At 43.2% G+C, this 7871-nt stretch overlaps 1 protein-coding gene across 5 annotated transcripts in view; it reads right to left on the bottom strand.

Moving 5' to 3' along the window:
- Positions 1 to 7263, bottom strand: part of STX11 (syntaxin 11) — a 17042-nt gene extending 9779 nt beyond the window's left edge. For 2 of the 5 annotated variants that reach the window (XM_019612888.2, XM_010707132.3), the window contains exon 1: positions 7148 to 7263. The gene's annotated coding sequence lies outside the window, so the exon portion shown is untranslated. The other 3 variants (XM_010707133.3, XM_010707130.3, XM_010707128.3) reach the window with 2 other exon arrangements.
- Positions 7264 to 7871: the final 608 nt, after the last annotated feature.

Raw genomic sequence — 7871 nt, 5'->3', positions numbered from 1 at the left:
ACCTGACAGCAGCTGCATCTTTTCTGTTGTTGCTTTAATTTTTATTTGGTTTAAATCATCATCAATACTTTCTAATCATTTATGGCTGAACTGTATTCTGCATGCTAAGGCATTTGTAAGCTTCCAGGTCACTACAAAGGCATTAAACTTTCACTGTCTACCTGCCTTTTTAACATTTTCTAACAGCAGAGCTGGAGAGGGAGTGACATATGCTGCTGAGTAACAGATGCCTGCAGACACAGCCTAAACTAGCAGCATTTTTCAGGCTGAGACCTGGATGCTAGGATCACCAGCTAGTCACTGTTCTAGTTAAAGAAATTATGAAGGTCTCCCCCAAAATTCAGAATATCCAAATCTTATCACCCCTGCAATATATACAGGAAGAATTTCTCTGACAGGTTAATGGCATTTAACAGACAACAATCACAGAATAGCAGATCCTAAGATCAAAAATGATGAAGACTAACCAAGAAGACTCAGACTTTTAACCACATTTGTTTTCCATATACTTTCAATTAATATTGTGAAAAGCACAGACTGTGACCCAAATATTTGAAGCTCCAAGCAGCTCGGACAGCATACAAAGGCAAGTTGAGTCACATGTTGCAGAACTGAGCTACAGGCTTGTCCTGAAAGATGACAAGCGAATTGCTGATCTCAGTTTCCCATGCTCAACACACAAAATAGGTCACCTGTTGTACCGTATTTACACACACACACACACACACACACACACACACACACACACACACGCCAGGTCATGACTGCAAAGTTTACTGCTTTGAAGCCAAATACCCACCAAGCACAGTCAGGGGGGAATATGTTTCATTCACCTCTTCATGTCAGCACACTCCTTCTTGGTGTTAATCACTATGACTAACTTTCCCATGATGCATGAGAAATTTGCAAGCTATTCTGTTGCAATAAGAGTGCATGACATGGGATTTCAGACAGAAAAGGAAATCCATTCTGAAAGCTAAAAGCTGCACAAACCTGCTTCCCAGAAGCCCTGCGTACGGACAAGAAGTCCTGAATTACTGGTAAAATAAAATGCCTAAATAAAATAAGCTATTTGTAGTAACAAATGTTGGCTGTAAGAGCAAGTTATGCACAGCAGCACTACAAACATGTATTTCCACTACTGTGCTAATGTTTTACTTTTAAGTAGAAATAAGAAAGGCTGGAAAGTAATATATAAAAGCAAACAAGTTGCACACTTTTATTTGTCTCAGCATTAACATTTGTATGTTTGTATCCACATCACTGAGCTTGGTGACAAGCAGTGAAATATACCAGCAGGTTCAACACAGCATCCACATTTGCATCACAAGCAGCTAGGAAGGAAGGCAGTGTGCATTTTTCTTTTTACATCATTCCCAGAAGGCAGCTGCTAGCTAAAAACAGTTTGTAGGTTAACAAAAGTCTAGTCAGTAATTGTTTCATCCTTGAGTAAGACCTTATAAGATGAAAGTCTTACTTCAATTTAAGTGGCCTATTAGAGGAATAACAGATACTTCAAAACAAGCCACTTAAAAACATCTCTACCTGCAGTTCTTCACTGGTTGGAAGGTAAAAGTCACTACCTGCTTCAGTATGAGCACCTAAGGCTCAACTGGCCTGATATCCTACTCCTGAATGCCACGTGCTATTGCTTGTATGACACACCACAGACGTGACCCAAGAAACAAGTGGTGAACAACTGCAAAACAATCTACTCCTAGGCAGAATTACTTAATAGCCTGCTGTGTATCAGCACATTCCAATGACTTTCCATGCTTTTTATGGACCATACAGTATTGACAGGAACTCATATGGACTGCTGGCATCTAATATACTCAATAGTGAGGCAAATAATGTGCTACACAAAACTGAATAATTTATAGTAAAAAAAAACAACAAAGTCTTTCTTTTCAGAGTTAGTCAGATTTAACAATTATATTTCTGTTTTAGAGCCGATTCAATCATTTTCTCTGGTATCTATTCTCCAATAACAGGTTAGATAATAGTAAGTCAGACAACAGACTATTGTTTGCAATAGGATTTCCTCTATTCAAAAAAAAAAAAAAACCCCAAAAAAAAAACCCACCATGCTTCTACTTGAATCAGAGCATAATGCAAAACATATTTCAAGACTAAATTCCCTGACCTCTAAATCATCTCCATCACTGGTGGAATGGCTTCTCTTTTTCTTGCTCCTCGTCTGTGAAAGCTTGAAGAAAGTCCAAAAAATCATCATCTAGCAATGAGGACACTGTGCCTTCTGGAGCTGTTTTAAGATCACGTATATTTATTCTGTTCCAATATTAACAAACACAATAGAGGTCAGCATGTTGAAATTTTTTCGTAGCCTCACTGAAAGGAAGTTATCATTTTCTCTGGAGTTTCTTGTATTTGGTAATGTTTTAAAATACACCAAATGTGTTCAGGATTGAAAATAACACAGAACACAGGCCATAAAAAAAATACAGAAATCCAACACAAAGTTGAAAATTTACCCAGAGAATATTAGACACAACTAGTTTGTACTGTAGTCAACACTTGTTCACAGCAGAATAATACTCCCATCCTACTTATATTAGTGAGAGTGCACGACACTGCAGGTGTCTCGGGGCAGGTTTTTTTCAGATCGTACACGGAGTGTTGACTTCTGTTTACATCACATGAAGTTGTTTATTACAAGCTGGTATATTCAGAGAAACAGGGAGAACTCATTCTCTGTAGACTATTTATGCAGTTATCTAAATCTCCATGTCTCCCTTGCTTTCTTTCATACCACAAAGGCTAGTTAGAAAGGCATAGTGGGGAAAAAAAAAAACCTTAACAGTCAAATAGTTTGTTTCCTCTAATTCAAAATAATGAGGCATAACTGCTTGACTGCTGATAGCTTTTGAGCTTCTTTGACTTACCTAGATTTCTTCTACAGTGTTCAGCACAAAGTAACACTCAGTTTTTGCACCAGAGCATATTATAAATCCAGAGATCTAGAACATGTCTCCTGCTTCCCAGATGCATTCAGCAGAATTAACTATTTTAGTATTTCCCAGAGGCTGGTTATCAGGTTCTCCAGACACCAACAAGGGAAGTTGCCGCACACATAACATGCATATTATTTTTCAGATTTTTATGAAGAAGCTGGCAAAATAAAACAATGTAAAGTTTTACCTTGCTACTACACAGTTTACATGGTAATTAAACATTATCAGAGAGGACAGCCTGTTTAATGTATACCTGCTGTTACTATTTACTGGACTGTCTACACTTTTGCCAGGGAGCTGTGGATCACCACTGTCAAGTCTTCTATCCTGCACAGACAATAAGATGGATTCTCAGCATCTTCTCTGGGTATTTTTCTCACAAGTACCGCTACTACACAATTGTAACCAGCTTCGTTTTTGTCTGGTTGTAGGGGGGGGGAAGGGGTCTATACCAGCACTGTAGACAAAAAGGTTTCTCCATCTTCATGACATGGCCCGTTAAAAATGGTAGACTTCACATGCATTGTTTGAACTCCAAAATTGCTAACTCCCTCTAACAGTCATCATATATGAAAAGAATGAAAACAGACAAGTTTAACATACACCCCAAATTTAGCCTCTTTCTTTTTTTTTTTTCCCCTAAAGACTCTAGAAACCCTATGGTTATCAGCTTCAGGCTCTGAAACTATGTACAATTGCTGGAACACTTACCACCTGTGAACACGCTGTGAACACGCCCAGCTTTCTGAAAGGGGAATGCCACTACAAGGACCTGCTTGTGCTTGAGAATATATATTTATCACACAGAGAAAAAATCCCACCATTGCTTTCCTGTAAGTCCTTCTCATGTGGTATATTACAGTCTAAATACTGCAGCATGTCCTGTCTTCCTGTGATAGGCAAAGTTTAAGTCTTCAGTTAAAACAGGATGGGGGACAAGGGAGTATAGGTTATACCCAGGCTTTGCAAACAGTCATACAGAAACATAAGCAGTGAGACGGCCATCCATGCATTTCTGGCAATTACTGCAGCTGAGCAGCACGATGAATCATGGCACATGGAAATCTGTGATGCCATCACTGAGTGCTACAGGTGAATCTTGCTCTTGGTGAATCACCTCACAAACTTGGACACAGGTCTGCCTAGCAAAACAACTGGGTACAGGCTGCACGTAACTACCACTGCTACTACCAGATGATATTTAAGCACAATTAAGACATTAGGCTGGCATCTGCGTGGAAATATGAGGTTACATGTGATCATCAGTCAGAAGCAAAGTGTTCTACAGGTATTTGTAAATTAGCACAACAGATTTTTTCTTCTTTTTTAAGTATGCAAATATTTAGAGCTTACAGTTTTAACAATCTGATATCAAGTATTCAACTTAAAGAAAAAAAATACCCTTTATGTTTTAATATGAGGTGTCTTGTTGGTGTTTGTTCACATGGGCCAGTACAGGAGGCTGAGTTCTGGGTTCTTCTTGGGCAAAACCTACACACCTGAAACTGGACCAAAATGGTTCAGCCAGGAAGCAACGCTCACACACACATGCACAGGCAAAGTCTCAGCCCCAGGACATGCTGGCCAGCAGTACAGCAGTCACCACACAGTGCCTATGGGTGTTCACAGGCCTCTTCAAAGTACCAGGGACACTGAGACAAGGTACAGATGTAACTGGGGGGTACAGTGCCACCAGTACTCGGGGAATCTTTCCCCAGCTTTTGTTGATACAAGTTAATCAAGAATAATCTTCCACCACATCAGTTAGACTTGCTTCCCTGTTTACTGCTCAGCATATAGAGAAGAAGCTGCACACATGATTAGCCTCACAAAGTCAGGTCCCATGATACCATGATTAACTACAGAAACAGGGTCTAAATGAGATGCACTGAGCACTGTGTGCAGAAGGCTAGATGAGATAGCAGGATGGTGACACAATCAGTTTTTGCTCTGCTGTATCAAAACAGCAGAGCAAAAAGGCAGAAGCTGAACCACACTGTTGGCTCCCCAGCAGCCCCCCCGCCAGCAGCATGGGATGGCCACAGAGTATGAGCATGGCCAGGGGCAGGCCTGGAGCTGTATCCCCAGAGATGACTCCCTCTGCAAGGCTGCATCAATGTGGTGAGCCAGCATCTGGGGCTGAGGTAAATTTATCAGGTTAAATTAACATTACCTCACAGATTACAAGCTAAAATGCAAGTTCACATTATAAAGCCACTGAAAAAAAAACAAAACAAACAAACAAAAAAACCTCACACATCACTTATATGAGAGGTGGCATGGGAAGCACCAATTGTACCCTACTCAGTATCAGTAAGGCCTTGGTTGGAATATTGCATCCAGCACCTATTACCAAGCTAGGAAAGTCTAGCATACTGAATAGTGTCTCCAAATGGTTTAGAAAGCAGGAGCTTGAAGGAAGAGGAGAGGGACACAAGCTTGTTCTTTGCAGAAAATCAGTGAGAAATCACAGAAGGGCTTGAACTGGAAAGGACATTAAAACCCATTCACATCCAATCCTTAGCCAAAGGCAGGGCTGCCACCTACCAGGCCCTGAGGCCTACAGTGCCTCAAGGAATGGGACATAAAGACACCACACTCTAATGCAAATAAACAAATGGTTATTTGTTTATTTCCAATGTCATCCATTTGACTTACATGTGAGTTGCACTGAACAAGCTGCGATAGGATAAAATGGGATCAGTTCTCCACAAGAACACCATGGAGCCCTCTTTCTCAGAGGTCACCAACAGGCTACAGGAAAGCCCCGCAGGCCTGCTTTGGGGGCACCACTCTGCCGTCCCAGAATGGATTGGGCCATGCCTTTAAATCTCTCCATGACTCTACCTGTCCAAGGAGTCTGCCAGCTCCCTTGCAGCCATGGAAGTCCTGGTGGTTCTTGCCACCCAGAAAGTCTCTTCCCTTTCTATTATCACCGAGCATCTCTCCTTTGGAGCAGATCTAGGTTAGTTATGTTAGCATCGTGTCTTTCCTCACAGAAGGCTCTCTTGCTTCCCTCTCCAAAAACAGCATGCACAGTACAACACAAGTTGTCAGATACAGAGCCTAACCCTGCACCACCCTAAATCTTCAAGACTGTGGGGCAGTATGCAGTGGCATTTTAATGTGTTGAGAGATTATCATGCTTATTTTCTGGATAAAGATCACTTACGACAACAGAGATTAACTTGTGGCTTTAGTCACATATGCATGTGCCTTATGGCTCAGCATGCAGCGTCAGTTTCAGAGCAGTGGTCATACATGGCAGGCAGTGAGAAACATGAGGTAAGAAAATGGTCTTGAGAAGTATTGAGCACCTAAAGCATCCTTTTGTAAGATGGAGTTTCACCCTGTTTTTCTTTAGGCTAATAAACATTTTGTCTGTTCTTTTGAACAAGGTTGTGCTCCTCCAGTAGCCTCACTACAACCACAGAACAAAGTTTAAACAGCAAGGAGTACTATTAACAGGAAGCCAACATCCTCCAAATTGCATTCTCATCTAAGGTTCCAAAAATATCACCTGAAGCAGAAGAACAAGAAGCACCACTGTGCACTGTAGGCCAGCAATACTCTCCCAGTCATTTCCTTCCCCGGTACTGGCTGCCACTGCTATCTCAGACACACATAACATTAACGCTCCTCCGTAGGACAAGAAACTATTGTCAGTTTAATAGGAAGCAGTCAAAGAACACTAACTCCTGCCCCGCTCACAGACCTGGCCACAAGGATGCCCGAGGAAAAGGGGAATACCACAAGTTCGCATATGAAGCCGAGCACATTCAGCCAGCTCGGCTGCCCACATCAGCACCACGAGGCAGGAGAACGGGCGAGGCAGACTGCAGCGCTGAGACCTGACGAGGAGATATTGAGATATTGTTTCTCTGATTGTGCCAGAAACCCAGCGATGCCCTCTGCCCCTTACAGGTGACCACAACCACAGATGGAAGTAAGTTCCTCCAGCCCACTCCCTGCTACCGAACTTACACTTTCCTCTCGGCTCACACAGGACCGTTTCCTTTACTCTAAGGCAAAGCCGAACTGCAGCGTGCTCATGACACCCCACGGGTCCGATGCTGAGCGAGACACCGGCACTTTAGCCGACGGCGACACCTAGAACCCAGCTCGACAGCGCGGAAGACGCCGACCCTCCTCCCGCGCCGCGCAGCGCTCACCTCCAGCACCAAACGCACCGCTCCTGAAGCCGCAATCGCTGTCGGAGAGCCCGCGCCGTCGAAGCCAGTGCTGGTCCCGGCAATCACCCCGCCCCGCGGCTCAGCTCACCGCCCATTGGCTGCTGGGAGCGGTGATTTGCATAGCAGCGCCCGCCCCCGCCCGTCGAGGGGCGGATCTGTACGGGAAACGTGGGTGAGCGCGGGGCGGCCCTGCTTGGCAGTCGGCACCGTGGGCACTGGCAGCCCCCTCTTGCCGGGTTCGGATGTGGGTGCGGAAATACCGTGCCGGACCGGCTACTGGGGGCAAAGATCAAACCACTGCTTCCGTTTAGTGTGTGAGAGGAGGTGAGCTCCACGCAGTGCTGCAATGTGGGCTGCACTTAGCCTGTTCTTGGGCAGTGACTTGGTGTCTTTCTGGAAAAAAAATAAAACGAAAAACACCCTTCTTCAGCATTCTTTAAATTAAAAGTCCTTCTTTTAATTAAAACAGCAACAAACCCTTTAGCCACACAGTTATCAATGCACACCATGAGCTAAATAGCAAGCTGCACCATTAGTTATAAAGGCTCTTCGCATCCTGATGTGATCAGGAGTTTTTGTTTTTCTTCAGCATCTCAAAGAAGCATTTATTTCTGTACGCATTTTTTCCTTCCCTTTCACCAGAAAACCAAGAAACATGAATCTGGTAATTCCAAAACAAAGATTTTTTGTTCCTGATGATGAT

This window comes from Meleagris gallopavo, chromosome 2 (assembly GCF_000146605.3).
Source record: "Meleagris gallopavo isolate NT-WF06-2002-E0010 breed Aviagen turkey brand Nicholas breeding stock chromosome 2, Turkey_5.1, whole genome shotgun sequence".
Lineage (NCBI taxonomy): Eukaryota > Metazoa > Chordata > Aves > Galliformes > Phasianidae > Meleagris > Meleagris gallopavo.
Note: the sequence above shows the minus strand (reverse complement) of the source record. Positions and strands in the feature narration are given on the sequence as shown.